Source organism: Sarcophilus harrisii, chromosome 5, assembly GCF_902635505.1.
Source record: "Sarcophilus harrisii chromosome 5, mSarHar1.11, whole genome shotgun sequence".
Taxonomy (NCBI): Eukaryota; Metazoa; Chordata; class Mammalia; order Dasyuromorphia; family Dasyuridae; genus Sarcophilus; species Sarcophilus harrisii.
In genome coordinates this window covers 217,970,530-217,979,642 of record NC_045430.1, presented here as the reverse complement: position 1 = coordinate 217,979,642, position 9,113 = coordinate 217,970,530, and the positions used below count along the sequence as shown (strand labels likewise).

Genomic DNA, 9,113 nt, shown 5'->3' with positions numbered 1-9,113 from the left:
ATGAGAAAACTAAGACAAACAGGATTAAATGACTGACTTGCCCAGGATCACACATCTAGTAAGTGTCTGAGACCATATTTGAATTCAGGAAAACTCATCTTTCTGACTCCAAGCCACTCAATCCACAATGCCACCTAGTTTCCTCAAGTCAGAAAGATGGGTCACTCAATCCACAATGCCACCTAGTTTCCTCAAGTTAGAAAGATGGGTCATTGAATCTCCATCTACCTTAGTTTTCTAATCAGTAAAATGGGGGCTATAATATCTCCTCCCTCCCAGGATCACTGTAGGATATATACATATACATATGTGTATATACACATGTACAAACATGCATATAACATGACACACATAAATACATATATATTTAGAAAACAATGTCCAAATTTCAAATGCTATTTTGTTTTCTATTATTATTATTTCTGCTGTTTATAGTTCTATGATACTAGAGGAAAACCTGAATCAGAATCTGAAAGAAGTACTGAGAGAAAAATAAGTTCAACTGAAGAAAATCCAATTGCTTAATCACATTCTCCACTCTCCCCAATCTCTGTACATTTGTGCAATCTATCCTACCCCCCACAAAGTGTCCTCAGTTCTGTTCTCTACTTGGTAAAACCCTCTTTCTTCATGGACAAATTCAGGAGTTTTTCTTTTGTGAAGCCTGGTGACTGTTCAATGAAGATATTGATGATGAGGAGGAGGAGGAGGAAGAGAATGAGGATAAGCTGTCTTTTATATAGAACATTAAGGTCTGTATAGTGCTTTATATCCATCATCTCATTTGAGACTCACAACTTCCCTGCTTAGAGTACACACAGATTATGAAAGTGATGATCAATGGTAAAAATGGCTCTTTGAGGGTTAAATATGGCTGGAAGACACATTAGGCTGCCTTAAATAACTCTCTTTCTTCCGTCTTCTTCCCCAGGCTGAACCTATTCCTTTCATGCTAGTTTCTATTCAGGCAATGAGGTAATGGGAAAGAGTAGAAGAAAACAGCCTAGGGACTAAGCACCTTTGTAATTCTTTGATCTATCTGGCAAAGGAGTTAAGTTGCCCATTACTCCAGCACTTCATTCACAGGTGGTTTGAAACACGAGGCAGGATAGAATAGAATAGTCCCTGAATTGTTGTGGGAGGAAATTACACCCCAGGCAGTTTGGTGATGCAATGTGTTCCTCAGTTTGATTCTGGCCACAGATACCTCCAAGCTGTGGGACTCTGGGTAAGTCACTTAATCTTGATTGCCTCAGTTTTCTCATCTATAAAATGAGCTGGAGTAGGAAGTGGCACATTACCCCAGTGTCTTTGCCAAGAAAACCCCAAATGAGGGGTCATGACTAAACAGCAAACATAAAAAAAAAATTATCCCTACTGAAGAATATTACAATAAGCAGGGTCAGAAACACTTAAAAATAAAATTAGAAAATGATAATAACTTGAATTAATATGAATGTTTGTACTTTATATAGTATATTGATATGCATGATCTTAACTATTTTGATCCTAACAACCCTGGGGGAAAATTCTTCAAGCACCTAAAGTAAAAGGACCTTGACAGATAAACAGGGCACCATCCAGGTGAAACAGTCCTAACTACCTCTTCTTATGTTTCAATTAGAAATGGTCCAGCCCCTAGCAGCCATCATCGTGGAGAGCATCCTTGTAGAGGAAATCTGCTATCCCCATAACCATCAGTTACCACCAATGAGTGATGCAAACCAGTCTACTAAAACCAATAAGACACCTTAAGTGAGAGACTAAATATGTTACAAAAGGTAAAAATAACCACAATCACTTCAACTATCACATTTCCTTAAATCCCAATGAAAACAGTTCAGGTTCTTATACCAAAATCTCTGGGGAGAGAGAAAAATCCTCTCAGGACACCAGCATTGGTATATAATAGTTCATGGCCAAAATCATTATGGCAAACACATCATTTCCAAAACACCAATGGCAACTGCTTTAAATTGGTAAATAAATTCAAAAATTCTATGAATAGCAGCCCTCAGAATGGGATTCTATTCCCATACCTATCCTCCCAGAAAAGCCATCTTTATGCCTATGTGATCAGACTAGACAGCTTTGTCTCTGGGTGCTATAGTCTTACTTTTCCTGAGTAGCCACAGCTACAGAAGTAATGACATCAGAAACAGATAAGCTTTAAAAATGGAAATGATATCAAATGACATGTATTACTATTTCTTTTGCTATTGCACACATTATTGTTGTTCAGTTCTGTCTGACTCAGCATGACCCCATGGACCAAAGCATTCCACAACCTTCTATCCTCCACTATCTATCAAAGTCTGTTCAAGTTAACTTTGTCTTCATGACACTATCCATCTCATCCTCTACTATTCCCTTTTCCTTTTGCTTTCTTTTTTTTTATGTCAGAATCTTTTCTGATCAGTTCCATTGTCTCATTGTGGGGGTCAACATATTTAAGCTATAGCTTCAATGGGTGATATTCCAGTGAATAGCTTGAGGTTTTTATTTGATTGTTGACCAACAATGTTTCTTAGGTAATAATAATTCAATATTTTAAAAATTCATTAGTTTATTGCTGTTCAGTCATTTCCATTGTATCTATCTCTTTGTGACCTCATTTGGAGTTTAGAGTGGTTTGCCATTTCCATCTCCACTCATTTTAAAAATGAGGAAGCTGAGATAAAGATAGTCAAGTCATCTTTCTAGGATTATGAAACTAGTAAGTAGCTCAGGCCAGATTTGAACACAAGTCTTCCTGATGCCAGACCTGACACCACCTCATTATCCTCATTTGTTTATCACTATCTCTATATTACAGATAAAGGATCTAAATCTTGAAAATCTTTAATGCCCTACTAAATGTAATTACTATATGCCTAATATTACACAAAAAATGAACATAGAAGGAAGATTCACACCCGGTTTTTGAAACTCCAAATCTAGCTCATATTATATTATAAAATATTGGTATTTCCAAAGCTACTATGGTTTAGGATGCAGAAAATAACAGATTTTTGTACTGAAAAGAATATAAATTTGGAAAATAAGGAGAAATAATAGGAATGAATATCCACGTGCCAGCATTTCCTTTCAAGAAAAAAGAGAATTAAAAGATTTTATTCCTATCAGGTATGACTTTCATTTTTAGTGTACTTTTAAGAAAATGATGGTGATGGTGATGATGATGCTGTGATGATTATATTGACTCTGAAGAATGAAATTGAAGCTCAAAGATTAATAGAGGTTAGTGGGAATGAGCTAGCTGTATCATTGTACAAATGAGAAATAATTCGAGAGAAAGGCTATAAAGGATATTATTAAAAATACAGTTGGAGGAAAATATTTTGGGCTGATCTCAAAGTGAGAGAATGAATAACTGACATACTATGTGCATATTGATTTGTAAATAGCTACAAAATATTGAAAAATATTATGAAGGTAATTCATATGCCTGTTTCTCCTTCCCTACATCAAATTGAAGAATGTAGGAGAAGATATGGAGTAGAGACGTACACGATGAGCATGCATAGTTGTGTTTAATGTCTTCAAGTTGAGAGATTCCCTCTGAGAAAGTGGACAGAGTGCTGAACTTGGGGCATTCAAGATCTGAGATCAAATACAGCTTGAGATGCTTTTTAGTTATGTGACTCTGGACAAGATATTAAGCCTCTTTGTACTTCAGTTTCCTCATCTTTAAAATGGGTCTAATAAGATTGGCAGCTCTTGAGGCTATTGTGAGCATAAAATATTTATAAAATAAATTATAAATTTAAATGCACTATGCATTATAGCCAATTGTATCAATGGGATCTTATATATGTTGGGATATTGGAGTAATAACAACATCCATCATTAGCAAAGTCTAATATATTGTATCCATTGTTTAACAGTGCTTATTGTTTTTGCTATATTTCAGGGATTGTGATAAACACAAAAGATACAAACAATCCTATAAACAGTCCCTAGCCTCAAAGAATATATATTTTAATAAGCTAAGCAACCCAAAAATAACTAGGTATATACAAGATATAAGAAGAGTAGATGGATGAAAATCCCAGAACAAAAAGATATAAAGATTTGTAATGAAGAAGAAAAGCTTCTGACAGAATGTGGGATTTGAGCTGAGATTTGAAGGAAGCTAGGAAAATTAAACAGCAGAGGAGATGAGGAGGAAGATGCTTCCATGTACTAAGGTTTGATGAGTCAGAGAGAAGAGTGGGAGAGAGGGATGGAAGAATAAAGAAAGAGATAGAAATGAAAGAAAACAACAGTCAATAGCTTTAGTGTACTTTATTGTTTTTTCTCTCCTAGAGAGGACATCAGGAATTTCAAATAGTGCTTAGGCTTGTTGTAGGAGAATCTACCTGATTAAATAAGACAAGGGTTACATGGAAAAGAATAAATATTTATAATATAAGATGCTGTGTTTCCTCTTCCAATGTGAGCACCTATCATATGTTATATTTATGAACTCATTTATATTTTTTTAAACAATCATCCTGGCTTCTCAAACCAGATTGCCGAATATGATATAACAGAAGCTGGAATGAGTTTCAATATTTAACAGGCCTAATCTCAGAATCCTCAGCTGTTATTAAAATATTAATATTCAACTAGAACGTGCTAAATGAACAGAGATCCTCTGCCCCCTCTCCAAATCAGGGCATTTACAAAGGTAGATTAGCTTTAATATGGATTTTCCCTCGCTTTCTTTCTCTTGTCCACCCCCTTCTCTTTTTTTTTTCCCTTTTTAACTAAGATGCTCTTGACATGACTATTTGGTTTGGCTACAGGTAAGGGAAGATTATATTTATCACATCAGCCATATTTCCCCTTCACATGAAATGCAACTGAAATCAATGGGAACGGTAAGAATATAAGGGAGAGTAGAATTTGGCTTCCATCACTATTTACTGAATCTCAATAAATTTCATGTTAAAATATAGATCTAAATACTTCCCCATTTCTAAGCTTGTTATGAGGAAATGCTTGAACTGAATGAGTAAAAATCATGGATCTGTCAGCATCTTAGGCAAATCGAAACTTGCATTGCAGCAATTTCAAAACAAGGAAAATCTCTTAGCAGCTTGAGAGCAAAATGCAGATGTGAGTAAAGCCACATTTGGCAAGTATGTAATATCATTTTAATATTAACAACAACACATTTTGTTTTAATTTTAATAATATCTGATGGCAGCTACATAATACTTAGCTGAATTTAAATCATTTGAGTCCTCCCAGGGACAAGGTGCCATCCTTGATCCCCTGATTCCTGCCTGCAAATGCCAGTAAATCTCAGTGATTGGCCTTAGATCAATGATTTAGATCAATAACCAATAACTTAATAATTTGCTCAACTGTTAAGATGGGATAATCATATCCTTGGGTTGTGAGAATCAAATGAGATAATATTTTAAAGTATTTATCACAGTGTCTACCACATAGTTTTTTTGCTTAATAATTGCTTCTTCCCTTCCTTTCCCTTCTCCCTTCCCTCTTCCCTTTCCTTTCCTCTTTTTCCTTATCCCTTTCCTTTCTTTTTGTTTCTTTTTCTTCTTTTCTTCTTTCCTTCCTTCCTTCCTCCCTCCTTTCCTCTTCTGCTAGAGAAGATTAGTGTGAAGAGGTAATTTGAAGACATGAAAAGAGATCTGCTGCTGAAAACAGGAGAAGCAAGGATATGAACTTGCCTGTCTGTCTCTGGGTTAGTGAACTTACATACTCATTTTCTTAAGTTTATTGTATTCCTTTATTAAAAAGTAAATTACCTGAGGGCAGGACCCAAATCCTCTAGACTACAACTCCATTCCAATGACTGTTTCATGTTTCCTCTCTGCACAGTGAGCTTTCCTCAGAATAACCTTGTGAATTAGGACAAATAAAATTATCTCCATTTTGCAATTGAAGAAACTGAGGCTGAGTGGAGTTAATGGCTATACAATTAGTAAGGAGCAGAGTTAGGCTTGAACTTAGGAATTTGTTCCTAAAGCCAGTGTTTTTTCAACAGCATCCATTTATATTGTTATCACCTTAATAAACTTTTAAAAACATGAATTGAAAATGCTCTCATGTTGTTCTTCATAAATAAGAATACCTCATTTTTATTGCAGTGTTCAGTGTCATTGTTTTCTTACAGTTATAAGGCATGAACAGTAGGGGGCAGAGGTGTCTGTCACTATGCTTGCTTTGCCTATATTGCATTTTTCCAGGGGATAATTGAACTTGGAGGTTAAGTTCCTACAGGTCCTTTTGAGGGTTAAGATGACCACAGGAATACACATTTCTGGCGTATTCTGCTCTTTAGTGCACTTCAGTAGCAAAACACATGTGCTTCATTACCATTTGGACCAAGCTTCTGGATTACCAGTTTGTCAGAGAAACTTAACAAGTGTAGGCTATGGAAAGATAAATGATATTTCCTTTGTTTCCTCAGCACAACCTAAGTCACAGAGACCCTGGTTTTAGCTCACTACAAGCCTATGTTGTTCCACATACTGCAAACTTTAGGCTGTCACCTGGAAGAGAGCCTAAAAAAAAAAAAAAAGCAAAACAAAAAAGACATATGACTGGCCATTTTAAAGCCTAAACATGCTTTAGCTAATCACTCTTCTGGGAAAACTTGCCGCTTTCTCTTCTTGCTAAAAAAAAATAAAACTCAATAGCTATTCTTTGATAAACAAAGGAATGGTAGACATTGAACTCTTAAAAAAAAAATCATTAGTTTTTTTTTTTTTTTCCCTCAGGCTTCTTAAGATTTTTTCTGAAAGGAAGATACTGTTCTCTCCTACTAGTTTTTCCTGCAAAAAAAACAAAAAACAAAAATGACTTTAGTTGTATAAGAGACAAAGGAGCTTCTTTTTAATCGACTATAGACTAAGCTTAGTAGTCTCATACAGAATAGATGTGGTTATGTGACTACAACCAAAGAATCAAATGAAAAAAAAAAAGTTTCTGTGCAAATTAGAGAGATCTACCAGGTTCAGTGGAGAAAGCACTGAATTTCCAATCATTTCCTGCCAGGATGTCCCATATAAAATTTAAGGAAAGTCACTCAGTCTCTAGGAGACAATGTGAAGTACTCACACTTTAATAATTGGGGACCTGAGTTCAAATATGAATTGTGCCAATTGATATTTGAGTGACCTCAAGCAGGCTGCTTCACTCCCATTATCTATAAAATGAGAGGAAGGAGGTGGATTAAATGATTTTTAATGTTTCTTCCAGCTGTAAATCCATCATCTTGAAATTCACAAAATCAAGGTGACAAATCTGTGAAAAAGTTAGGCCAACATAAATTCATAACACTGATGGTTTTAAACAGCTGGGTTTTACATTTCTCCATATGTATAAGGGGACAGATATTCTTCTGACTTCTCATATAAAGAGAGGAACTAAAGGCCAATTTACACAGATTTGAAACATATGCCAAATACAGAAAAGTGAATTGTGACTTTTATCTACCATTCTAAAATACATAGAAAAAGGTAAAAATGAAATTGATTAACATATGGACATATGAAGAAAGATGTTACCTACATCCAAAGAGAGCTGATAATTAGATGCATAGACTAGTTTTACACACACGCACACACACACACACACACACACACAAATTTGTGTCTAATGACAACCACATCTAGGGGACTGGGAAGCTGGAAGAAAAAAAAAGAAAAAACAAGGGGGAAAATTTACATGAAAATGCTATTGTACAATTTAAAGGAATAATAAGTTATATAATAAGTAAATTGCAGTTTATGGAAATGCTTGTTTTATTCCACAAATAAATGAAAAAAAATTTTAAATGTTGTCAAATATAAAACTGAATAGCAAATTGTGATAAATAACTCCATGACCTTCATATATATGTTCCAATGATAATTCTGGCTGGGAGAAGAGTATTCTTAATGAAAATGTAGTCCTTTGGCAAATTTGTACTTGGGTTAAAGCTTATCCCAGAGATGAATAGGTAGAAAAAAAGAATAAATGGGATGAGACAAAGAATTGGGACTCACAAACTGTGAACCAGAATAGTATTTCAGACTAGATTCCTATAGGTTGACTTTAAGAGATAGCATAGTTTAAGAAGGAGGTTGCTTAGGGAAGAACAACCACTTATTTTAAATGTGTTCAAAGAGAAAAGTTAATGGCAGAAATAAGAGCTTTCACCTGGAATCCAGCCAGAAAAGACCTCATTTTTTTCGCAAAGATCAGGGCCTAAGGGAAATATGTTATCTTGTGAAAAGAACAGACTGACACTGAAAACCAGATGTGTGTTAAAACTGACAAGTTGGGTTTTGCAACTCTACTGAATACATGCAACTTATTTACCTGTGTACAGTTTTACCCAAATTCTTCACACTAAGGAAGTATATTTTATACTTTAATTGACTGAATTAAAGTTTATGATTGAATAATTTACTCTAGGGAAGGTTGAAGAATAGGAATGTAGTACCAGAATATAGTCCTAAGGTCTCAGTCAAAAAGAAATCATTGGTCATTAGTTCTAGAAAAATGTTAGAAAAAAAGGAGAGCATTTTGTTTGAGGCTATACTGAGAACACACACTCTTGAGGTGAGTTTTCTAAATCCAACAAATCTTATCCACTATTCTCCATTTTTGAATGAGCTAATAACATAGAGTGAGATAAAGGAAACATGATTAAAATAAACTTTCATTTATTCAGTAGCCCCCCTAAGCGGAATATTTCTTAGGTTCTGGAATTACCATCATCATCATCCTCAAATATCTTATTCAAATACACAAGTGAATCTGTGATTTCATAATTTAGATATTTCTGCCAGTATTGTTACTGATAAACAATTTGTGCCTGCTCATTCGTATCTTTGTTTTCATAAGTTTTCCATGGGGGGAGTGTATGTATGTATATAAGTGGATCTGGGCAGAGGGTTCTACTCAGAATATGAGAGACTGATATTTTTTTCTCTTTTCATTGAGAAGATACCATTGGATAACTTCAGATATAATTTCTCATTTTGTCCATGTGAATGACCAGCTCATCTTCTATTCCTGCTATGTATTTCCCTGAAGACTTTTTTTTTTTTTTTTTATTCTTGTTCTCTCCTAAGTTCTTCATTGGTTATTGGTTGTAGCCTGCTTAT

General features: G+C 34.8%; 1 long non-coding RNA gene across 1 annotated transcript; it reads left to right on the top strand.

The window, feature by feature from the left end:
• The first annotated feature begins 2,666 nt into the window (after positions 1–2,666).
• Positions 2,667–6,228, top strand: LOC116419276. The gene is made up of 3 exons (XR_004229540.1): positions 2,667–2,716; positions 2,816–3,126; positions 5,607–6,228. It is a non-coding gene; the product is annotated as an uncharacterized LOC116419276 (long non-coding RNA).
• Positions 6,229–9,113: the final 2,885 nt, after the last annotated feature.